The sequence below is a fragment of the Lagopus leucura genome, unplaced genomic scaffold, assembly GCF_019238085.1.
Source record: "Lagopus leucura isolate 7727_CA_CO unplaced genomic scaffold, USGS_WTPT01 Super-Scaffold_100001, whole genome shotgun sequence".
Lineage (NCBI taxonomy): Eukaryota > Metazoa > Chordata > Aves > Galliformes > Phasianidae > Lagopus > Lagopus leucura.
The window spans coordinates 15,638,110-15,665,244 of NW_024962262.1; positions in this window are offsets into that span (position 1 = coordinate 15,638,110).

The window sequence follows — 27,135 nt, forward strand, 5'->3', positions numbered from 1 at the left end:
CTTTTATATGCTTTAGGATGCTGTTAGAGAGGCATTATTTCTGCTGCAAAAGCTACTCTTAACAAGATGAAGGAAGACATTTGGGAATGGGCAGCACTGTTAATTCCTAGGGTTCTTTTTTAAGGAAGAAGCAGAACACACCTAAAACATTGCTGATTAATTCAACAAATACCAATTTCCATGGAGATACCAGTGGGTATCCTATTAATATCAGCAATAGGCTAACCCAAAGAATAAGGGAGGTATTCAATCCATGCAGTTGCTGAAAGGTCTCCACATTTGGTTTTACCTGTCTCCTTTGTAACTGCTCAGAAATAAAACTTTGAGAGTTTGACACTGTACTCTCTACATGCTGCATTATATCAGTTTTTTGACTGTAAGTAGTCTACACTCTTTTTTTATCCCAGATAAAAAGTATTAGACTTTTAAAAAAGAGTCAATTTTAAGTGTGTTCATTCTGCTCGGGGAACTTTTTATAAAGCCAGGCTGAACAACTTGCAAATGTGAACTGCTGCTTCTCTTTGGAGCTCAGCAGGCAAAGTTTGAATCATATTTTTCTGCCAGTGATAGCTTTGAAAGGAAAGTATTGAGGCTTTTTGTTTTCTTGTCCTTTTGTCCCATTGCTAAAGAGGACTCCTTCAACCTATGCAACACAGCAATATGAGAGAGGTGAGGTACAGTGGTGTCAGCATGAGGCAGGGGGCCTTGAACTCCCACTTTCTAATCCTGCCTCTGAGAAAAATCAAACCAAATTAAAAACATCTCCAGGCAAGATAGTGCATAACGTCATTGCTTTGGCTTAGAAGTAGCGCTGAGGTGTGCAGCCCAGCAGGAGCTCCTGGAGGCAATGTGCTGTCATTCAAACCAGCACAGATGCTGCTTAACTCCATTTAGCAGCCTGACATGGGACTCTGAGAATGGTATGGGTCCCGGTGGCAGCAAAACTGCAGCTGCCTCCTCCACACCTTAGGAAAGAGAACAGCATGTGCTCTCCCCAAAGCGCTGCATTAGGCATACTCCTTTCAGTACTTCTTTCAGTACTCCTTTCTGTTCCCTTTTCCTTTTCTCATCCCTTGCCTTTATTTCCTACTGACCTGTAGTAGCTTACACCCACACGGCGGCTTACAACACTGCTTACATTGCCCTGAAGTTTGAGCTTCTGCTTCAGAACTTCTGCTGTGGCCCAAAAGCACAAAGCACATCTGAGGACTTGGACTGAAAAGGAGGAATCGAACTATTCATGCACTCCCTTGATCAGTGGTTGTTTAAGCGCCTGACTGGTACCCTTGGGTACAGAGAGTGGTCTGCAGGCAGGCAGCCTTAACTAACATGCAGCAGATGCCAACAGCAGCAAGGGCAGCTGGACACTGTCAGTGCATGGGGAGACCTTGGAAGCCACCCAAAACTTCTCTGCCAGTTGTATGCCACTGGAGGTTCTCCATCAGCTCGGGTGATTTTTCTGCATGATGGCTGCAGCAACAGCCAGGGTCTAAAGTGTGTTAGCTGTCCTTTTCATGATTCTAATGTTACGCTGTGTTACACTGAACAGCTTTAGGAGACAACAGGAAGATTCAAGAACGTTATGTTACATCATGTATGTGCATGCAAATGCAACAGGCAGGGTTCATCATCATAGGGACAATATCGTTGTGCTCTGAGTTCTACTTAGAGAGCAATAACATGAAATGATTGTATATGCTGCATATCTACCTAGAAATTTCAAGGATTGTGAGTGCTTACTTCTGTTTACAAGGGTTTAATTGGCCACTATTTAAATGCAAACCTGAGTACGTAAACATATATTTGCAAGAGTGAATTCAGCTCTGTACTCATTTGGGTCAAGTTGCTGTGCAAGGTAAATAAATCTAATAACTTCTAAACAGAGAAAATGTGAGGTTGTACAGTGCAGGAGGGAACAGAATATATTTATGCTTCTGAATTCAGCTTAGAGAAGAATGGATAGATATCCCAAATTCAAATAACAAGAATCTTTCATGAATTAAAACTATCATATATGTCATAGAAATTACACACCTGTATTTTCATAGATTCTATTATTGGCTTTAAGAAAAAAATAGAACAATCAAATTATATAGGTTTTTTTTTTTTTCCTACTCTTATTTAGCTTATATTTGAATGCCAGTTTTGGTAAGCTTAATTGCTGAGCATTACTAGTACTGAGTAAATTGCTATGATTTGACTTACTGAAACTTCTTTTAGTCTGAGTGGAGTCAGGGCATTATGATATTTCAAGAATAAATTTGCCAAACTTAAGAGATCTGGTTCATTCACAAGATAGAGATGAGCCTCTAGCACAGGCTGATTGAAACTGCGAAAATTGCCTGTTAATCAGTAATTTTGATGTAGTATTATTAGTAGGAGAGAAAGTGTTCTTACTCCTTTTTCTTTAATGCAGCATTTTATGCATACAGTTATTTAGATTCATCTGCTACAGAATGAGGTTGTTTACCTGAATCCTACCTTCCCCAAGAGCTTGTGCTGACCTGGTTTATATATTCTTTACATTTAGACCTTGATATGTAAGTCTAAATTGACTTGAAAGAAATGTGACAGAGTGGAGGTTAAGCAAAGTGATTTAAAAAAATAAATGAATACAACTTAAAAATCTACAGCCCCAGGCCATTTTATCTCAGCAGCACTTTCATTATTCCAAGACCCGTCCTCAGGGGCTTTCCCCATCAGCGGCAGTGACTGAAGCTGATTGTGAGCAATGACAATTTTCTGAGAATATTCTGGTGGTCATGAGTGTAAAACAGTACCCTTTTGCCTGCTGGACACAGCAGCCACACCACGTGGAAGGAAATGAGGAGCTTGATTTCTGCTGCTATATTTATATCAAGAGATTTTATATAATGAAAGCTCTTTAACCAAAGCTCATCTCATTTTTCATGCTCAGAGAGTTCTGTTTAAAACTCAAATGTTTCCGATGAATCAGTTTGATGCCTCTGAGGCTGGAAATAATTTGGTATCGCTTATTACTTTTGGGGCGGAAATCTGTGCCTAAATCAAGAGGGCATGATGTGGTGTTTCTGTGCTAACTAAAATGATTCCCATCACGTAAAGGTAGTTTTTATCCTCTTCCTTCAACTTATCTTCATAAAAAAAAATTGAGAAACTTGCATATGGACTCAAAATCCTTCAATTCCCACTTAGATCTAAGAAATATTTTTACTTCCCGAGCAGGCTTTGTGAGAAGAAACTCACATTTCATCATGCATCTCTGACTCTATTTTCAAAGTAAATTTTCAGAGAGAAGTCAATATTTCAAAACTTGCTTTGTTTAAAAACAAACAAACAAATAAACAACAAAAAACACCAAAAACCTTGCTAATAAGGCAAGGAAGGGTTCGTTCTGCCTGACTGAAAAGCAGGGCAGCAAACTGCAGCATCAGTTCATGAAGACAGACTAAACCATTAGAATATCAGTATGGAGGATTGGAAAGCAAAGAGCTTTTTAAAAATTCAAATCTTAGTGAAATTTCTTTGACTATTCTATATCCAAATGAAGGCTCCCACTTTAGGAAGATAATTTAGTGTATCTCCCGAACTTGAGTTCCATGGCACTACCCAAACATCTGAAATGAGACCAGTATTTGAGGAATGTGCTGAATCAGGAAAAGAAATATAAAGCAGTTTGCCACATGTTAAATTAAATTGCTGCAGAGTCTGTGGTACCACTGAGAATGTTTTCTAATAAGATTGAAACCCCTTCTCCCCCTCATTCACCCGTTAAAAACAGAGGGAATGTTATTATGCTGCAGCCTAATTTTCCAATACACTTCACAAAACATTTATGTGATGTGTTTCTTACCGTTTTAACCTTTGAGAGCACAATGGGTACCACAGTTTCTTCCCTTTAAACAAAGTCTTGCTAGCATTAAACACACAAAAGAAGATGAATTTTTTTGTCCCTTCTCAAGAAATAAGCATCGGAAACCAGTGAAATAAATTAATTTGCACTCAATTAGCACTCATTAAGAAGTGCTTTGCGCAAACCAATAAACTTTTCCTTTCTTGCAGAATAAAAAAAATTTACAATGGTAAATGAGCAAGTAGAGATGGTGTATGTCACCAAATTACAGAGCTATGTGAATGGCTCTAATAAAAAGCATTTTCACCCTCCTCAGAAATGATGGATTTTATTCTGCTGAACTTGAATAATAGTGTACGCTGCAATGCACTCCTCTGCCCCCTAAGTGGCTAGTAAAAATTAATCTTTGACAGCAATGAGCAGTACTGGAGTGATTTTTCTGCTTTAAGCTTGAATTACTCAGACTTTAAGTCCTTGGAAAAGGGAACAGAATATACTACATCCTGTTTACCAGGTGTTTCAGGAGCAATCAGTATGAAAGCACAGAAATTTAGTCATCAAAATCCATGAAGGCATGCTGTGAAATACCAGGGAGACTTTTAATTCATAGCATTAATTTACATTATTTTTATTATTATTCTTTTGTGCTATTTTAATAGTAGAATAAAATTGAAAATTAAGCAACCACTCTTAGATGTTTCCCTACAACAGTTGCTAAAATGGGAGATCTTTCATCTCTTCTCCTAAAGAAGTTGAGGGTGATTTTAACAAACTCGAGTCTCACAGACCTGTACTGTAACAATAGTTTAGAAATGCTTATGTTTTCTCAGTATATGGAGCTTAGGATATCTCTGCTCCTGATCCAGATATCTCAAGACACCCAAGACTTCAAGCACAGAAGAGAACATAACCAATGATTCTGGATAAAATCCTCCCATAGCAGAATAAAATTATGATAACTAGACATTATGTAGTGGATAACAAAATTTTTTGGGTTTTTTTTTTTTTTTTTTTTGTTTGTTTGTTCTCTTTTGTTTTTGTTTTATTGTTAGTTTCTAGGATATCTTAAGTGGTGTTCACACATCAGAAGGAAAAAGGAACTGTCTAAGTAAGGTTATAGATTTTTTTTATATATATTCAGATATGGATGTCAAGGTTCATAACTTGGTTGCACTGTGTTTGTTTTTTTGTGTGCAGAGATTTTCTGGCTCACACAAAACTGGTGAATCTGACTGAACACCTCTTAGCTGGTCAGCATGGGAAAGCCAAAAGGAAGACAGGATGTGAAGACTTACGCAGTTAGAAAAATGGTTTTCTAATGGCTGCATGTATAGAAGGAGGGTACATAAGAAACTGTTAGTTAAGTCCCTCTGTGTTCAGATATGTGAAAGAGAAAAAATTCAGTTAATTATTGGCCTTGCTGTTTTCATCAGGTTTATTTTCTCATCTCTCTTCAACTTAAATAGCAACATCAATTACAATGTCAAGCTAGACGGTAGCTTGACATTGACACACAAGAGATGGTAGCCTTTAGGAACAAAAGATATGAATCAGATTTTAAAACATATAGAATGATGCATATTCTGCTGAAAATCAGAAAAAAAATTCTTCATTTTACATATGAAGAAAAATACCAATCTATGAGTCTGATGTCTTATTAGCAGTGTGTGATTCAAAATTTTCAGTTATTCTACTTCTGATCATCATTTTTTTAAATTCATTTCTACTAAAACGTTCTCCTTCTTACTTATTTTGGTAAAATAAGGGGGAGGTGCAGAATGTATGAATGTTCTCAGTTTCTTAGAAAAGGCTGTGTCTTCTGTGCTCACTGACAGTTATTGTGAAATGCTGTATCTATCACGGACTTGTTCCAGAACTTTCACTGAGATGATCCAATCCTTAATTCCTCCTCTAAATTGTTACTTTTGGTGGCACATCACAAAATTAATCTTTCCATTTGCTTTGCACCAAATCATTTAACAGTCTGTGAATTCATACAAAGAGCCACGAGGCAAAGCTTTTGATGAAAGTGAGAACAAAACCAGCTTGCATATCTTATTTGGGAATAAGAAAATAAAAGCTTCAGGGGTGACAGGTCTGACTGCAAATTTTAGTTGATCCCATTCCTTGCCAGAGTGCACAGTCCCTTTCATAGTTTCTTCTGGATTCAATTTTTTTTTCTGTACAATCAGGTGTCTTTGAGAGATGACTGGGCACTGGTCATTTTGGACATGTGCATTTCAGTGATTTGAAATAGCATTAGTATAATGATGTTCCACTTGCAGAAAAGCAATACCATTAATGAGATTTCTACTGGGGATGTGACAAGTTTAAATGGCATGTTATGTCAGTATTTGTAGAAATACACTGGACAATAGTCTTTGCGTATAAGAACTTGGACAAATTTTATCATCACTGCAGTCAGATTGCTGTGCATGTTCTAGAACTAAGTATGAAGTTAGAATTTGCTTAATGTAAGACAAGAGAGTTAATCTTATTGGCTGCATCTATTCATTTCTTACCTTAGTGAGGTACAGGAACAGGCTGCCCACGGAGGTGGTGGAGTCACCATCTGTGGAGATGCTCAAGAAAAGTGTAGACGTTGCATTGAGATGGTTTAGTGATGTGGTGGTGATGGGTTAATGATTGGACTAGTTGAACTTAGTAGTCTTTCCAGGCCTAATGGTTTTAGTATTCTATGGTTCAGCAGCATTCAAAGAAAAATCTGGGACCTATTCTTCTCTTTTTCCTTTGCTGCACTGTTTTGCAGGAGCTTACAGATGTTTGCTTGTTTGTTTGTTTGTTTGTTTTCCTGATGTACTTCAGAACATAGTTACATAATTTGGTGCTAACAGTAAATGAAGTAAGAAGAAATGCTGAGACAGCCTGGATCAAATGTGTTCTGTGGCTACCTCTAGAAGTCCAGCTTCTGGACAGAAATGGAATGTGGTCTTGAAGGTATGACTGGGTTCTGGGGGAGGAAAAATGGCAGGAAAAGGCAAGGCAACTGTATTTATGAAAAACACAACTGAGTTATATTTAAATACAATTTTTATAATTTGTTGGTGTATATTTCTAGATTTTTATCTAGGATAGCAATATATTTTAAAATTCTGAATTTCTCCTGTTCAATTCCAGCAGCTGGGATCCCCTAGGTCTTACGATAAAGTATAATGTGTTAATAAAAATAACCAGAATTTGAAGCAATACTGCAGCACTGAGATTGGGAAGAATTGAAGTAAGCTTCAAAAGGATTTTATGTGAATGTCTAGACTGATGCTATAATTTGTTTGATCTAATTTAGTATTAGGAATCCTTACTAGAAGAAAGTTTAAGCTAGTGAGGGAAATTTCAGCTCCATAAAATGCTAGTTTTTCTTAGATGCTCTGTGTGAAAAAGAGTATATCAATTCTTAGGTCCTTTTTAGCTCTATCCTTACAGATGCTAAAGTACCTGTGAGAGATTGTTGGAAAGTGCTATATTATATTATTTTCTATTTAGAAATAAATGTATGTAGTAAAAGTCTTGTCTGTTGTGCTGAGAATGAACTCCTTGGGGTATCTGTCTGATGTCAGCGGGAATGAGTAATTTAGAACTTGAAGTCTGTACTTCCTCCCCAGAGTATGAGGCACAAATATGAAAGGATTTTTATAAAACACCCTTCATATTTGCATCTAGAGGAAAATACAACAGTTCCAATTTATTTGATTTGTTCATTAATTGCTCAGCTGATGCTTGGAAAAGAACAGGGACAAAATGTAGCCTTGCACTCGCCAGACAGTTTTGTGAAAATCTGAGCTACCAAGGGAGCGGATATAGCACATACAATGCATTGCATATAAAACCAAAAATAAATATGAAAAAAAAAAAACCAAAAAATAGTACGTATTTAGATCTGCAATGTTCATCAGTATTAGCTCCATACATATAGGAAGGAACTTGAAAAAATATGTATATGTGGAATGCGAAAGGAATTATTTTATGAATGCTTCCCCTCATCACTTTACATCATAAAATGTATTTGTTCCATTAGCAATTGTAGCTAGCAAACTTCAGACAGTTTTTTTGTTTGGTGTTGCTGATCAGATCCAAATGTGAGATCAGATGTGAATCAACACTATCTAAGCACAGATGGACTTACTAATTCATTTAAAACAGTTGTGCTAAAGTTTTCTTCCAGATATTCCACAACTGAGTTTTCAAGCCCTCCCTGTTGCTTACATTTTTTCTGCAGAAACATTTCCATTAGCTTGTAACAGATTAGTCTGGGATCACAACACGCTGGTTTAAAGACGTTTTACATAATGGCTACATCACACAGATTAGTAAACTGCTACCAGCATGAAAAAATAATGGAAAATCTTTCTAGTTACGATTTTTACTCTTGATTGAAGTGGAAATCCCACCTCATATATGTAGGTTTTTGTGAAAGTAATGTCTCTCATTTTTTCCTTATTTCAATGGAAACACCATCAGAAACAAAAAACACAATAACAGTATTTGACAGAGCAAATTGTCATCTACGAAGCACTATTTTTCAACATAGCCACCACCATTAGCTGTGCATATTTGCCAAAGCACTGAAGCTGATATTCAGCTCTGTACGTAGTTTCCTGATTGTAATCTGCTGAGTCATGCATACGAGGTGATGGAGACATTCTCCATTTTGCAGCGTGACAGACGTGCAGGGCTATCTGGAAAGTGGCTTGTCTTGCACACCACTGTTGTCACTGCTGAAATGCACCCCCCACTGCCTCACTGTGCTCACATCTACTGTTTGGTCTCCATAAATGTTCAGCATCAATGAATGTCTATGGGCGCCATTTTTTCCACGTGGAAGAATTAAATTACACACCTGTTCTTCATCTGCAGTTCAGAATCAGATGTCATTTTGTCAGACTGTCCTTCTTCTAACGTCTGTTACATGTAACAGGATATTGGTGGGAAGGTTAATCTCCATGCATTTGTATTATGCAACATGCTCACTTTGTCTTAGCTGTCTAGTAATTGGTCATGGCAACTGGGCTGCTACTTGACCAACTAACTGCAGGTCTCTGTATTTTTATATCTTAAACATTTTTTTGCTTTTCCCCAACTATGATATCATTTTGCACTGCATTATATCTGGAAAATAAATTCATTTATAAAATTGTTACTTTTTTAGCAATCAAAGGTTGTCTGACATCATCTGACTTTGGTTACTGTGGTACAAATGTGTCTCCTTCAGTTTGTAGAATCATTCACAGTGTATATAGCCATCCCAGAGACACAAAGGACAGAATAAAAATAAAGAACAATTAACATCTTCATGTAAATTGAGCTGTACATCTGTATGATGAAGGAATGAGTTTAAATACTAGAAATGTCTTGTGTACTTTATTTGTATTGCACAGGGATAGTTCAAATACACCAAGGCTTCAGATGCTACTTTGCAAGGGTATAGAAAAGTATATAATCTTCTTCTGATGAATAACGTTTCCCCCGTTCTCTTTCTCAGAAACAGAAAAAGGCCTCTTCTGCAGATATACTGTGCTAATCTCTATTCTAAATGAGAAGGAAGCATCTTTCAGACCCTGGTTGCTTAGATACTTAGTTTAAAAGTTTTGGTCAACAGTGTTTCATCAATCATTTTGCAAAATTTGAAGTCAAGGAGAAAATTTATCTTAGTTACAGGCTGAGCATAAGAAGTTTTTACTCCCCTTTGTAGCATGGGCTGTGGTCCATTTCCCAGTATCATCTGGACATGGTCATTTATTACATTCCTGATTACGGAAAGAGCCTAAGACATCAGAAGCACATACGTTTGCTTTTTGTTCTCCCTGTAGGTTCAAGGCTTTTGACTTCTTGTACTCAGAATCCCTATCTGTGTAACTTTTATGCATTTTGAGGACTGAGTTGAGAAAGTGGATTGGACCTGTATTAGCCATCCTGTGTATCTATCATAACTGCTTAATGATTTAGATGGAGGTTGAGAGTAATCTCACTAAGTCAATGTAGTTACTGTGAAGACAGTGCAAAGAGAAATCCTAGATTTCTTTTAGTCAGTGGAGAAAACCAAGAACCATATGGAACAACTCTTGTTCTACTATAGACACCTAAAACTGGTCAGGTACATTATTATACTACTTTACTATATACGTACATTATTTACTACTTTACATAAGATGACTTTTGGACACCACAGGAAGGGATTCTGTTGCTCATATGTAGACAGACCCCTATCTATTTATGTACTGTACCACTGACAGTCTATAGATTATCCAGAACATCCACAATGGCTATGTATTTTGGTACAGGTTCTATTGGAGGCTCATAGCATTACAGTGGAAGCTTAGGCCAGAGACAGTAATTTACATAAATGAGAATGAAACAAAATGGCTCTGTTTAGTAACTCAGACACAGATCTTCATATATATAGCAAAAAATTATCATTTCAGTATAAAGATGCTTGAATCCAATAGTTGAAGGTAGTTTGACAAAAACCTGTTATTGTATCCCATTATGCCCAGGAATTACACGTGTGCATTTTCCAGAAGCAAATTTTGTCTTCTTACCTTCTTTATCTGTTTAAAACATTAAGCAAATAGAGTAAAGTTTCAATAATCAAAGGAAAAACACAGGCTTTTCTGCAAGATCATTTGGCTTATCAGGATGTTGGGAATGGAAGTGTAAGGAAACACCTATGCAGCGTGATCAATTGATTCTTAAAAGTTTTGTTGATACTCAATAGAAATGAATGAATATGCCTAGAGGACAATTAATTGTATCCTAAAATAAGTGTATGCGATAAATCAGATGAATCATCTTGTGAAAATGCTTATTTTCCTGTTGGCTCAGAAGAGACATTAAAGGTACAAATAGAATTTAATGCATAGCTATTAGATGTCTGGAGTTAGTTTGGATTAATCCCAGTCTTCCTTTTTGTATTTCTGGCTCTACAAAGACCTACAAAGACTTGGGGGATCTTTACTACTTGTAGTAGTAGAAATTAGAGAAATAAGTAAGTTTAGCCTGTTCCATAATGTTTCATATCATTCCATTGGAAGTCACGTAATGATACGTTTTTATAATAAAAACAAACATCTTCAAAATATAATACTATACTGCACATATGACAGATGCTCTGAAAGTAGTGCTTTCTATTTTATTGTACTGGCCTGCCACATCAGAGGTGGATGTTGGTGGGTGAACCTACTTGCCAATATTCCATTCATGCGACATTCCATATTCATGCAAGAGATGGCAGAAGAAGGACAGTCCGACCAAATGACATCTGACATGGAAGTAGATAATATGAAGCAAAGCTTTATTATTGAATTCATCCTTGTGGAAAAAAAATGGCACCCATAGACATTCACTGATGCTTGCTGAACATTTATGGAGACCAAACAGTGAGGCAGTGGGTGGTGCATTTCGGCAATGACATCATAGCAGCTATGAAACTGTTGTTCACCCTTGGTGATGCAGATTTTTATGAGCGGTGGCATGAAAGCTCTTGTCCATTGCTGGTGAAAATGCATAGCTAATAAGGATGCCTGTGTTGAAAAACAGTGCTTTGCAGATGAAAATTCACTCTGTCAAATACTGTTATTGTGCTCTTTGTATCTGTCGTATTTTCCACATAAATGTCTATAAATATCTTTAGATGAATGTAGTGAATATTACCTGTATCCCATATAAGGCTTTGTTCAAAACCAAATCCTTATTCAAGAATCCCCCAAACTGATATCCTAGTACTAATATTGTATCAGGATGTACACATCTATAACTGTTAATAGTTAGCGCTTGACATTCAGACGTAGGAGATGAGCATTATTTTTGCCTGACAAAAACTGTGCAACATACAGTAAGTTCAATATCTCAGCAAAATAAGCATGATTTTTTTTTTTCCATTAAAAACAAATGAAATCTCCATTCACGAATTTATAGTTTGTCCTGATGCCCCTAACATATCTTAACTTCTGGTCAGTGAGATAAATTTTAAAAGAATGTCTATTGGCTTTGGTTAGGTCAACAGAGCCTTCATTTCTAAATGACAATATGATGATGATGAGTCTGCCATCTTCCCAGCTTCCACCAGGATTTCAAGCCAGTGCTATTCCTTTATTCATTTGTTTGTTTGTTCATTCCTTTCTCCCTTCCTTTTGGAGGCTGGAGGAAGGGAATCTGACACAATAAGCTAGAAAAATTCATTCTGCCAAATTGCATGCCCTGCTGCTTCATCACCATTATTATACTGAGGTTTTACATTAAAGTACCCTGGATTTTAAATTGAAAGTCAAATATAATTTGCTACTAGAAGCATGAAGTGAGTGACTAGAAAAGCTGATAGCTAAGCGCAGCATGACAAATTGGTATCTATCTAATAATGAGTCTTACAAGGTCATGGATCACTACAAACCTCTCAGTTTTATGTAAGTAGAACTGGACTACATTGTGTCAATTGTAGTTTTGGGGGAAAGGGCAATATATTTTAGATTGGCCCATACATTTTCAGAGCTAATGCCAGACAGATACAATAAGTCCTTTTTTTGAGAGTGAGAAAACCAGAGAAAGTAATAGAGAAAGAAAGGGAAAAACAGTTTTGTTCCACACACTCAATTTAGGATAAATTTTGGACAAATAAACTTTTCCATTGTGTGTCTTTAAGCTTTAGAAAGGAAGAAACCCACAAATTTATATATTATTCAAAAAAATAATCAAGGAAGTGATTATTTAATGGGATTTTTGCATAAATCATGGAATTGATTTGATGTCTACACCTGTATCAACAAAAACAGGAGAGGAATAGCTGTGTTCCTATACCAGGAAAAAAAAAGCTATTAATAGAAGAACATTACAACATTTGAAACATTCAAATCACTTCTCAGCAAGTATTAATCAATAGGTTCCTGGTGGAGTTAATAAAGGTATGACTATTGGTACCACAAGGTAGATTGTCTTATAACATCATCCCTTAATGACATATCCACAGAATTTGTGCAGCTGGTAAATGTTGTCATTTGAGACTTACACTCAGCTGAGGTCATTTATTAGGAGTTGCTCTTCTGGGACAAAAAGACCTTTATCAGCTTGCTTTATGACATTATTTTTATGCATCTTTATGAGACACTGTGTAGGATTCATGTACCGTAACTTTGGCATCTGAAATGTAGTTCACAGTTCTAAGTCCCTTTGTCATCACTATAGTAGAATAGAAGGAAATAATCTTTTGAATATTCTGACAGAGATTATTTTATTGCAGTATAGGTCTCTGGGATAGATCAGATTGTCTGCTAGAAGGCAGAAGAGCTTCTGGCAATAAAAGAGCCTAAGGTGGAAACCTACTCTTCAGATCTCTGAAGTTGAATAAGACAGTTCCTAGAAAATCTGCTTCCTTTTGTATCTGTCTCCCCTGAGGGGAAAAATGAAAATAGAAATGCAGACTTATGGCAAAAGACATGTATCAGTGAAGGACAGTGGCTAAAGGGTACAGAATAGGGTCAGAGATATGGCAGTCCAAGGAGAAGTATGTCTTAGGAAACTATAGAGCTGACAGAGGTTAGGTAACTGCTGTTCTGATCCAAAGTGGAGGCTGGAATTCAGCAGAACTGACCCAAACTACATAAATGCCTCATCCAATCAGACCAGAGGCCATACTGCTTTTTAAAAGAAGACTTTTCTGCACTCCCCTGCAAGGAGACCAGCTTCAAGACAGGTGACCGCTCTCCCACTCGCTGACCCAGTGACTGTAAGTTCAAACATGGTCTCTACCAGACGTCGGGCATGCTCCAACAAGTCTGTGGCGACCCAGACAGAGGGACTGCCCAGATCTGCAGCGGTCCAAGTCTCTGGCTGCAGGGAGTGCCTGAGTCTGCTGCTGCCGGGGGACGATGGGAGGGATGCCACCTGCGTGAGGTGCGAACAGTTGGATGAGCTGCTCAGCCTTGTGGTAGAGCTTAGGGAGGAGGTGGAGCAGTTAAGATCCATTAGGGACTGCGAGAGGGAGATAGACTGGTGGTGTAACTCTCTGCAAGAAACAAGCAGAGATTGCAACCCCCAGCCTGTGGTGGACTCTCTGCCTTCCCGTAGTAAAAACGAGAGAGCTGACTTGGGAGGAGAAGAGGAATGGCAGCATGTCCCACCTCAGCGACGCAGGCGGCGCCCTCCCCGACCTACCTCGGTTCCTCAGGTGCCCCTAAGTAATAGGTTTGAAACCCTGGAACTGGAGGGTGAGGAGGCTGAGAACAAGGTGGTGGAACAGCCTCTGAGCTTTGCTAAGGAGAGGCGGTCGGCTCCACGCTTGAAGACCGCCTCTTCTGGTAAAGAAAGGAGGGTGATAGTTGTAGGAGACTCCCTTCTAAAAGGAACTGAGGGCCCGATATGTCGTCCTGACCCCACCCGGAGGGAAGTGTGCTTCCTTCCTGGGGCACGGGTCAGGGACATCTCTAGAAAGCTGCCTGGGCTTATTTGCCCGTCTGACTACTACCCCTTATTGGTAGTTCAGGTTGGCAGTGATGATACTGCCAAGAGAAGCCTAAGGGCAATCAAAAATGACTTCAAGGGTCTGGGGAGGTTACTGGATGGTGCGGGAATGCAAGTGATCTTCTCTTCTATCCCTTCAGTGGCGGGGAAGGACTCTGAAAGGATCAAAAAGGCCCTCCTCATCAATAAATGGCTTAGAGGATGGTGCAGGCAGAAGAACTTTGGTTTTTTTGATCATGGGGCAATTTACTCGGCTCCTGGCATGATGGCTGCAGATGGAGCTCAACTGTCTACAAGGGGTAAAAGGATCCTAGCCCAGGAGCTGGCAGGCCTCATTGAAAGATCTTTAAACTAGGTAAGAAGGGGGAAGGGGACAAAATGAGCACTGTTGAGGTTCAGGTAGTTCAAGGCTCAAAAGTGAATTTGATGGGTGACGAGGGTGGAGTTCGAAGGGATGGAGTGTGGCAGGGGAATGCTGCCTCCCTGAAGTGTCTATACACTAATGCGCGCAGTATGGGAAATAAACAGGAAGAGTTAGAGATCTGCGTGCGGTCACATGGCTATGATCTCATTGCGATCACAGAGACGTGGTGGGACAGCTCGCATGACTGGAATGTTGTCATGGAGGGCTATGTGCTTTTTAGGAAAGATCGGCCGGCAAGGCGGGGTGGTGGAGTTGCTCTTTATGTAAGAGAGCAGCTTGAATGTATTGAACTCCACCTGGGGGAGAGTGGTGTAGCAGTGGAGAGCTTGTGGGTAAGAATCAAGGGGCGGGCTGGTATGGCTGACACTGTTGTGGGTGTGTGCTACAGGCCCCCTGATCAGGAGGAGGAGGTTGATGAGGCCTTCCACAAACAGTTGGAAGCAGCGTCACGATCCCAGGCGCTGGTGCTTATGGGGGACTTCAATCATCCAGATATTTGCTGGAAAAGCAATGTGGCCAGGCATGCGCGGTCCAGACGGTTCCTGCAATGTGTTGAAGACAACTTCCTGATGCAGGTGGTTGAGGAATCGACAAGGAGAGGGGTACTGCTGGACCTTATTCTCACTAATAGAGAAGGGCTTGTCAGGGAAGTAAAGGTCGGGGGCAGCTTGGGTTGTAGTGACCACGAGATGGTGGAGTTCAAGATCCTGAGTGGAAGAAGTAAAGCAAAAAGTAGGATTGCTATCCTGGACTTTAGGAGAGCCAACTTCGATCTCTTTCGGGGCCTACTTGGAGCTGTCTCATGGACTAGGGTGTTGGAAGGCAAGGGGGCCTGTGAGAGCTGGTCGGCATTTAAGCAGCTCTTCTTCCAAGCTCAGGATCGGTGCGTCCCTGTGAGGAAGAAATCGGGAAAGGGTGGCAGGAGACCTGTGTGGATGAGCAAGGAGCTCGTGCACAAACTCAAAGGAAAGAAGAAGGCCCATGAAATGTGGAAAAAGGGTCTGACTACTTGGGAAGAATACAGGAATGTTGTCAGGGTCTGCAGGGATGCGACAAGGAAGGCTAAAGCCCGCCTGGAATTAAATCTGTCAAAGGGGATAAAGGATAATAAAAAAGGTTTTTTCAAGTACATTAACAGTAAAAGGAAGACTAGGGAGAATGTGGCTCCCCTGCTAAGTGACGGGGGTGTTCTGGTAACGGGGGATGCTGAGAAGGCGGAGATACTGAATGCCTTCTTTGCTTCTGTCTTCAGTGAAAAAGCTCCCCCTCGGGAATCTGAGACCCTGGAGATTAGTGAGAGGATCTGGGGAATGGAAGACCCCCCTTCTGTCAGGGAAGAGGTGGTCCGGGAGCGCCTAGGCAACATCAATGTTCAGAAATCCATGGGACCCGATGGGATTCATCCATGGGTGCTGAAGGAGCTGGCAGAGGTGATTGCTGAACCGCTTTTGGTCATCTTTGAGAAGTCTTGGAAGACGGGGAAGGTGCCTGAAGACTGGAAGATAGCCAACGTCACCCCGGTCTTCAAAAAAGGCAAGAAGGAAGACCCAGGCAATTATAGGCCAGTCAGCCTCACCTCTGTCCCTGGAAAGGTGATGGAACAGCTTGTACGGGATGTCATCTCCAGACAACTGGAAGAAGAGGAGGTTATCAGGAGTAGTCAGCACGGGTTCACAAGGGGGAGGTCGTGCTTGACCAACCTGGTAGCCTTCTATGATGTTGTCTCTGGCTGGGTGGATAGGGGGAGAGCAGTGGATGTAGTCTACCTTGATTTCAGCAAGGCATTTGATACTGTCCCCCATGACGTCCTTATAACAAAGCTGAGGAAGTGTGGGATAGATGAGTGGACAGTGAGGTGGGTTGAGAACTGGCTGACTGGCAGAGCACAGAGGGTCGTTGTTGGTGGTGCAGAGTCCGGTTGGAGGCCTGTAACCAGCGGTGTTCCTCAGGGGTCTGTGCTGGGTCCGGTCTTGTTCAACATCTTCATCAATGACCTTGATGAGGGGATAATGGCCACCCTCAGCAAGTTTGCCGATGATACGAAGTTGGGAGGATTGGCTGACATGCCTGAAGGCTGTGTTGCCATTCAGCAAGACCTGGATAGGCTGGAGAGCTGGGCAGAAAAAAACCGGATGAGGTTTAACAAAAGCAAGTGTAGAGTCTTGCATCTGGGGAGGAATAATTCCATGCACCAGTACAGGTTGGGGGATGACCTGCTGGAGGGGAGCTCTGCGGAAAGGGACCTGGGTGTCCTGGTGGATGACAGGTTGGCCATGAGCCAGCAGTGTGCCCTTGTGGCCAAAAAGGCCAATGGCTTACTGGGGTGCATTTAAAAGAGCGTGGCCAGCAGGTCAAAGGAGGTGATCCTCCCCCTCTACTCTGCCCTGGTAAGACCTCATCTGGAGTACTGCGTCCAGTTCTGGGCTCCCCAGTACAAAAAAGACAGGGATCTCTTGGAAAGAGTCCAGCGGAGGGCCACGAAGATGGTGAAGGGCCTGGAGCATCTCCCCTATGAGGAAAGGCTGAGTGAACTGGGTCTGTTCAGCCTTGAGAAAAGGAGACTGAGAGGGGACCTGATCCAGGTCTATAAATATCTAAGGTGTGGGGGGCAGAATGGCGAGGCCGGACTCTTTTCAGTGGTGAGTGGAGACAGGACAAGGGGAAATGGCCAGAAACTGGAGCATAGGAAGTTCCGCACAAACATGCGCAAGAACTTCTTTACAGTGAGGGTGACGGAGCACTGGAACAGGCTGCCCAGGGAGGTGGTGGAGTCTCGTTCTCTGGAGATGTTCAAGACCTGCCTGGATGCCTACCTGTGCGACCTACTGTAGGGAACCTGCTTTGGCAGGGGGGTTGGACTCGATGATCTCAGGAGGTCCCTTCCAACCCCTACAATTCTGTGATTCTGTGATTCTGTGATTCTGTGATTAAATCTTACCGGGAGATAAGTCATGATTTACAGTTCCTCTGTTGTCTTAGAAATAGGGTAGTAATAGCATTGCCAAAATAACATGCAGTGAAGACAACTCCCTATGAAGATGCTGTCTACTGAAAAACAGAATGCAGAAGATGTGATCATGTTAACAGTTCTAGCTAGGGAGTTTGACTCTATAAAGTATCTCGTTTAATCTATTTCTATGTTGGAGGTCTCTTGTTTAATCTCTCTTATGTCAGCTAAAACTGAGTTGACTGCAACATCAATAGTCATGAACAACCTACAATATATGCAACAGTTAGAATCGCATTTCCTGTGCAATGAACCTTTCAAAATGCTAGGACTCTGATAACTAGAAGTGGCTCACATTCTTGTTTAACTCATAAAAGGGACATATTATGCCCTGTCTCGCAATTCTAATTTTGCTTTTATTTTTCCAACCTACAAGGAAAACTACAGTGTGATACATAATACATGGTAGAAGAAAGCCAATCTTTTGTACAGTGGTCTAATACAAAGTTCACAGAGATTAAGAGAAGAGAATCTTCCTGATGAGGGCTGGATCAGCTCTTCAGTTTACTCATCCCAATAATAAAATGCTGTTCAGTAAGTTTTACTTTGAGAGGGCAAGCTGTCGAATCAGTCATTGTGTGGAAGCACTGTTCCTTCTAGGCACAGCATGGCCCATAGAGAATAACAGAACAGTGAGTAATAAGCAGCATGGATTATGAGAATAAATCTTATCAGACAAATGTGATTGCCTTTTCTGATAGCATTACAATAAGTAAATGGAAGGAAAATAGCAAACCTAGTTTGACTTCAGTAGAGAATTTGATATAGTGACCATGAAATCTCATACAATTAATTCAAATTGGCAAATAGGAGAACTGTCACATGGATTTAAGATGAGCTCAAAGGCCATTTTGATGGATTGAGTTGAAGAGAGATACACAGTTATTTGCTATGATGCTGGCACTAAATCAAGACTTGTTTAACTTCTTCATTCCTGATTTGGAAAAAGGAATGAGTCAGCCCATTAAAAAATCTACTCATTACATAAACTGGGAGGGACTTTGAATGACCTCATGGGAAAAGAATAATACAATACGTTAGAGATAGATGTAATAAAATAATAAATAAATGATAAAAGTGCAAGGGAACATCTCTGGTGTAATTTGAAATGAATATTAAACAAGTATTTAATAATCTGGAAAAGGAGAGAGAATAAAATACAATTGCGTCAGATAATGGACATACCATGGAAGAGTCATGAAAGTGCAAGTGTAATTATGGGAGCATATGTAGAATTATTGCCTCATGAAATAAGGTGATATATCAGAAGACTAGATTAATTCTGAGCATAGAAACAGACAGGATCCTTACAGCTCTGGCACTCAAAGGATCAGAGTCTTTCTAGAATTAATGAAAAGAGCTGCAAGACCCCGCGGTGAAAGCTAAATGACCAGATGCATTTTTTTTAAATGAAGAAATATTTAAAAAATGGATAAACTATAGGTAAAAATCTCTGAGTTTGTATATGTATCAAAATACCTCACATTCAGTGATGATATGAAGACTGTCCCCCTAATATAGATCTCCATGTAAGCCTGACTAATAAATAGAAGGGTGCCTGGTAGTCTCCAAACATCAACAGAGTACAAATCTTGAGGCTGGTCAGGAACTCTGTGTGGTGCAGAAATATGCAAACAAGAGCAATGTAAGGGAGACAAGAAATATGATTTTAAGGTGATTAGAAACAATGTTTACTTGCTATACTATAAATGTATCATGAGCAAGATATAATGCATGAGTAAATATATATATATATGTTTCTTTGCCTTTCACCTTTGTGGCAGCATAAAAAACATGCAATGAATTTTGCTTCTTAAAGTTTCCTTTAATGGAAAGTGTGATAGAAGGATAAAATATTTGGGACAATATCATCTCCCATATGCAGAGTCTTTACCACCCCAGATGGCATACCAACTGCCAAGTTCTAGAAATGCTACTGAATTATTACCTTCCAAATATGAAGCAGACTAAACCAGTACTGTATATAATAGATCCTCCCTCAAGTGCTTCCAAAATTAAGACTTGGTGCCTCTTTTTCTATACAAAGCCCAGATGGTACATACAGACCAACTGTGAACTACATTGCCGGTGTGACTTTTAAACAAAAATGCATGCTAGCATAACAGATAGCCTTTGTTTACAAATAGGAGAATGAATAAATGAAAGAGATGTAAAGTTTTCCTGCTTGTACTGAAGGTAGCCTTTGGCTATCACTCACTTCATACACTGAAATTAGGTGCAAAACAAGTTTTGTGCGAGTAGAAATATTTGAAATATAGACTCTGATGTTTGAATTTGTGAAAGTTTGACTTAATTCTTATAGCCAAAACCCATCTGTAGAGTAACCACTCAGTGCACATGAAATAAATATCTGTAACTTTTAAGAAAGTAGAGGAACAAAGTGTAGAAGAAAGGAAATGATTTTCAATCTAACATTTGAAGAAAATGAAAGCTTTGTGTTTCCACTAGTTTATCAGACTTTTTTTTTTTCTTTCTCAATATCTTTTAGATCTACTGGATAGTTTCAAGCAAGTTTTGTAGACATGGAGAGGTCTAAAGATTAATATTAAATAAAAAAAGTAACCACATAGATCCATAGCTATATCACGAGGAGTACCAAGCTCTTTCATGGTAACAGAGGAGTGAGTGCAGGAGGAAACTCCTAATGGCACTTCTGCTAAAGGAAAGGCTGCATCATGGACTGCCTTCTCACACTGAGAGTGCAAGAAAGCAAATGTTAACGGAATCAGATTTTTGTTTATCTGTATATGAGCATAAAAGACTCAACTTTTTTTCTTTTGCTGACACTTAGTAGCTAAACTTCAGTGAACAGTGAAGTTTTTCCCATTAAACTTCTAAGTTGTTTCTCAGACTTACATTTCTATTTCTCTCTCTCTCTTTTTTCTATTTCTTTTTCTTTTTCTTTTTTTTTCCCTTCTCCTTCTGAATATTCTGATTCTTATTTGTCAGTTAAGTCTGCCTGCATCCATAAAGAAATTCGTTTATTCATTTAGAAAGTCAGTTAGCAGTAAGGCAGAAGTTCAAAGATAACTCTACAGTCAGGAAGGTGAATTAGGTGGATCTTGCCTGACCTTAGAAGAAAGCTATGGAGACTGAAATATGTCATCTGAGATACAGGAGAATTGAGTGAAAATTCAGCATTCACTACCACATCACTGCTCTGCCTCTGATATTAAACACAGGAATATGTCATATCTAGGATAACCTCTTGCAGAGTGAGTGGTGAATTAGTAGCATTTTTCTTTTTTGTATAAAAATACAAAGTGATAAAAACAAAGACATACATATAGCTGATACTGTATCAAACAACTGGACAAATTCTAGTGATTGAACTATCATTTTTTAACACAATTAGGCATATTACCAAAAGAAGAAAGATATAGCAACATGCAGTGTTCACCTGGATGTCACCGTATAGAAGGAAGCCAGAGGTGGCTCTAGAAAGAAGACTAGATTTCTTCTCAGAATGATCATTTCTGAATTACTCATATTTAGATGTGTGACAGCACATTGTTGACTTGTACTTCTGCAACAGATCTAAATACATAGGAAAGGTACTCCATACAAGAACTATATTTAGTTCACACTTTACTGTTAAGAGCATCAGTTTAAATAACTTCAAATTCTTTGTACAAAATTTAATCAGTTTGTCATATCTGATACTACTAGAGCACTCTTTGCTTACCTAATTTCTCATCAGTTTGGGTCCTTTGAGCACAAAGGTCATATCTCCATGCAGTGACTTCAGTGGAGGTGCATCAATTTATACCAGTTGAAAAAAATGTTCTTAAAGAATGTTGTGGCCATGTTTTCTCAAAATAAAAGACATGGAATATCTAGAAGTTATCTCTATTTTAATGGCACTGCAGCCAGTTATTGTTAAACATGGGGCAAAATTCTAGGGTAATTATGGTATTATAGCATTGCTGAATATTTCAACTTTTCTCAGCTTAAATTACTACCATTGAAATATAAGTGTTTTCCCTGCTCCCATCTAGTCAAGTATTCCGCACAGAGTGCAGAATGGGAAGGAAAGCTCTACTAGCCCTGTCTTTAAAAGTCTTATATAGGAATAAGATACTGAACAATTCTATGAATAGTCCTGCACATAGAATTTTACAGCATTCAGTGCCCTCTTGTCCTAGCCAGCACATGGCTTTGCCTATATGTAAATTTTTTGTAGTTGACGTTGAAATTGATGGATAGGTTTGAGGGAAAACTTGGAAAATTGGGATTCCTAAAATAAACTTGTTTCTGGTACCTACTTCTGTATCTCAGAAGACTATGAAATGGAGGTTCCAGGGAGTGAGGTAGCACGTATGTTCAACTCTCATGACTTATGTTCTGAACATGGGTCAGCTAGCGTGACTTCTTTTTTGGCTTGCAGATTACATCTGATGACAGATGACTCCCCAGATCATCCAAGGGTCATGGCTAGCACTGGGGTGCATCCATGCATGTCACCCCCCAGCTATAGGCTCACTTTATATCCCTTCTCTGATCTAGAGAGGGGAAAGGATATTTCAGGATGGGGTACACTGAATGAAACATGGGGTACTGAAAAATGGAAAGCTTTTGAGTTTTCAGAGTTACACGGAAAGACAGAGACCTTTTGTGGGTTCTTTAATAATTGCTCATGAAGCAGAGGGGCAAAATCACAGCTGCTCATATAGTCCCTTGTGATGGAACTGGCTAGAATTATGCCTGTCATTTTGTCACTGGGTTAAGCGTGATGTTTAAGGATTACTAAAACACAACAAACGTCACCACCACTACAAGAAAAAAAAAAAAAAAAAAAAAAAAAAAAAAAGAGCTCAGTAGGAGCAATGTATTACTTGGAAAATGCGAGATTGTGAGATTTTTGACCTTTAGAGGAAAGCTTTTAGGTTTGGTTTATCTGAACTTATAGGCCCAAAAAACAGATCAACTTTTTTTCTTCTTTCTTCTTTTTTCCTTTTTCTTTTTCTTATTTATTTATTTATTTATTTATTTTCTCTCCTGTAGCTTTATGGAAAGATTTATTTGTCTCAGCACAGCTCTACAAGAGTAAACTGAATCACTGCTTGTTCATGCACCCTGATTAAGGGTCTTACTGTCAGTTCTGTTTCTCTCCTCTTCTGAAGCTTGAAGTGTTGCTGTTGAGTACTTGCTACACCATGATGGTACTATTTGTCTGAAATTGAGCTTGGAAAATGCGAAAGAAACTGACAGGCATTTTGTCTAGTCCTGAATTGCTTTTCAGTTCAGCTGTGTTCACTACCAAAGGGTGCAGTGTCAAGGGGGAGATATGATTAGCAGCAAAATACCTTAACTCAGTTTATACATTAAGATGAAGTGTAGGTCCATAATGATGTGGGTTTCATGTGGGCCCCTGGGCTAAAAGGACATGTTAAACCTACAGTTCCCCCCAGAGTTGTTTTCATGTGTTTTCTGAGCATTTGGACAGGATTTCTGTTTGTTCTTCTCTGTTCATTTAACCATGAACCTACAAAACCAAAGACACTTGCTTGGAAACATGGATATTTGCCATTTGCCCCAGATATTCTCCCAATGAATTGATGGATATTGAAAGCTTCAGGTAACTAGGGAGGAAAGCCACAATGAAACAGTGATGACCAATCACATCCTTTGAGTAACAAATAATGCATGCTGAATAGTCAAGGACATAATTAAATGAAAAGTTTGCAACAGGCAATTTGATTGAAAATGTTTGTAGAAAGAACCACAATCATTTAAAGAAAATGAACACATTTATGTGGATCATAATGTTTTTGCTAATAGTCTGCCAACCAAAAAAGAGTCTGATTTAGTAGCTAAAATGTTTCCCAAGTACTGTTTGCCCAGCTCTAGTGTGAAATGACATATTGAATTCAATTCTATACTGAATCTTTTTTTTTTTTTTTTTTTTTTTGAAAGAAAGGGGTTTTCAGCTTGTAAAATATCCCTGGATAATCACAAAGATCAGAAGCAGTGACCTTGCTGTGTTTCTTGCCTATTTGCAGTTCATTTCCACTGCAGGTTGTCAGGGCTTCAAGTACCTGCTTCACTTGAAGTACAAAAGAAAACTTAGTTTGCGCTGTGAAAGAAAACACCCCTCTTTTCCTCCTCATTTAATGATTTTTTTCTTCTAAACATATGAAAAGATCATATCCCATTCAGTGATTCATGCATTTCCTATCACTTAGTGATACCTAGCTGTGATAGTTGCCACGTTGTTTCACCAAATTACCAAACTTTTCTTTTTTTTTTCTGTATATTTGCTTCAAAAACTCTTGAGTAACTTTAGGAGAATGCATGAGGTCATTTCTGTGTTCTTTTCATTCCAAATCTTCTCTCTCTCCTTTTTTTTTCTTTTTTTTTTTTAAATTGCTTCATTTAATTTGAGCAAATTTGATAACCATGGGCATTTTATTTTATTTTTATTATCTGTTTTCCATTTTTATTAAATAGTTATGTTTTATTGTTAATTGAAATTGCAAATTGACCATATTATGCTTGTGCTATAATAATAGCATCTGGATTTAAAACTGTGGGAAAGATTACTTCACAGCTGTTCTCACTATGTATGGGTCTAGAGCCTTAAAATTACACATCCTATGGGGGATATCCTGCCCTGATCTCTTTAGTAGATGAGGTTTTGCTTCAAAAGTAAAACTTCTCCTTGTCACGTTGAGAATAGGAATATTAAGGGTCTGGAACAGTATCTTCAAGAATTTCGATATAATAAAGGATAAAGATCCCTTGCAATAATATGCAATTTTTTAGGGCTTGGTTCAAAAAGTCATTCTTATTTCTGGAAAAGCCAGCTATACAAGAAACGCATGCTGAATTACAAATATCATCAACTATTCTTGAGAGAAGTTTTATTTTGTGTTCACTGACAATCCAACACACAATTTCTTGAGATGCTAAAAAGGTATTAGTATATCTTGTGGGGATATTGAATACTGTAAACTTCCCCAATGTATCACAATTACAGGAACACCTGTTCCAAGTAACATTTTGCTGAGACACCACAAGAATTTGGTGGTCAATAGCCCTCAACATTTCTCATTTCTTTCCTGTGGTGAGGTGTTTTACTGTTTTCTCTCTGGACTATAATAGAAAACTCTTAAGGTCAATGGTTCAATGCTTCTTAAAGGATAACTCTCACCTCCTCTATTTCTTATTAATAGTGCCTTTTCAACACACTTGTGATTCTTCGCTTACCAGTGTATATTTTTTCATCATTAATTTTTTAAATTTATTCTTTGTGCATACTTGAGAAAGTCAAGAAATAAATAAGTGATTGGTATAGTCTACATTAAAATGCACAGTTGCTACCAGGAATGAAGAATTTAAAGAAGAAAACAAATGTATTTTGTTATGAAAAAAGTACTATGGAACAGGAAGTCAGTTCTGAAAAACATGAAGTTCTGTGATGCAAGTGGAAGACTTCGTTTTGTATGAGGTTGGTGGAAGACAGCAATTTCTTACATAGTAATGGACAAGAGGGACTTTTTATAAGGATGTGTAGCAGCAGGACCAGTGAACATTGGCTTTAAAATGAAAGTGGGTAGATTTAGACTAGATAGTAGGAAGAAGTTCTTTCCTATGAGGGTGATGAGACGCTAGAACAGGTTGCCCAGTGAGGCTGAGGATTTCCCCTCCCTGTAAGCATTCAAGGCCATGCTGAATGGGGCTTTGAGCATCCTAGTCTAGAGGGAGGTGTCCCTACCTATAGCAGGGGGTTGGAACTAGGTGATCTGAAAGGTCCTTTCCAACCCAAATCATTCTATGATTGTTTAAGATAAATACTAGATACATTCTGTGTGCTCCATAGCTCATTTGTGTGTCAAAATAAAGGGCTAGAATTTTAGAGAGTAAGATGGCAGTTGCTGAGTAATATGTTGCAAATTCATCCCATGCACTGAAGCCTGTTGTCTCTTGAGTTCATACCTACACAATTAAATTAAGGGCTGAGCTAGACCTTTTATGGTCATTGGCAAAAGGAGAAAGCAGATAACAAATGCATTTATCTAAAGCACTAGGACAAAAGTCACCATAAAACTACATATAAAGAGCAATATAGGGTGAAAGAAACTAGCCTCCATTCTCATTGGTAGTTTTTCTGTTGAATGCTGTCTTGAACAGATGCTGCCTTTTATTTTCTTTCCATCCTTTGTCTAGAGCTTGTCAATTTGGGCTAAAAGATTTAAGGAGAAAGGCTCACTTTTTCTATGTATTTGTACACTATCACACATAAATCCCATTTGGCCTTGCAATGCTCTTTTGCAGCTAATATATTATATTACCAGATGAAAGACATGAGAATGGATAATGGGAGAAAAATGAATCAAACATTGTAAGATGCAGCAAAAACAATAAACAGGCACCTGTTTCTTTTTCAGTGCATGACAAAAATCACTTACTCTACCATCTGTAAATCTAAGCATAAAGTAAATGGGTCCCAGAACTGGATGAGGTAAAAATAGCAATTTGCCTGACACGTTGCCCTTTTTCCTCTTCACAGATGATCTTCTGACATACTTGGATTAGCGAGAAGATATTCAGTACCTGTAATTAATTGAGGAATGTTTTTTGTGTATGGGATCCTTTTAAACTATTAGGGTGTGAAGAGTCAGGTATATCACAGTGTGCTATTCTTTGAACATGGAGGGAGTATTCGCACATCAGATGAGAATACTGACACATAAACATTTATTACATTGACATTTGAAAGGAAAGTAGATATTTTCTTAGACTTTCCTGTCCATAAAATCTCAAGGCTGAAGATATACCTTTGTAATACTAGAACTTGAAGTGTTTTGGTAATCACTTAACAGTGATCCCCAAAACATAAACAATAAAGAACATGATATGAAAACAAATTGTCTCTAAGTTTATTTGAAAAGTTTCCAGACAAACTTAGTCTAATTTCATAATCTGTCATTTATACTCTTAATAAAAAGATTTTCCTTTTATGGCAATAAGATAAATGTTATGTATTACTAAGTTACTGTCCTTCTTTTCAGTGCTTCAGTTATGTAATGGGCCATTTGAGTCATCTTCAGTTACAAAACTGTAGTCATTAATGTGTAGCATGTTTAAGACTACTATCTCCTGGAATCCACTGATCTGTTCAATTGTTGTCATGCTGGAGAAGGCCATGTTTGACTTGACACTAGTATTTTGTTCTTCTATATCGTAGATGGCACACCGTCTTTCCTTTTTCATTTCACTTGCAGGATTGTGTCATTTTAAAGAAACAGAAGAAACCTTGTTGGGCTGTCAGTCTTCAACCACTCTTGGAATACTTTTCTTCTACCCAGGGAATCATAACAGCCACAATTTCAGGTATATTGTCTTTTCGAGCACTTCAAAAGAAGTCTTACAGGAAATTTCATT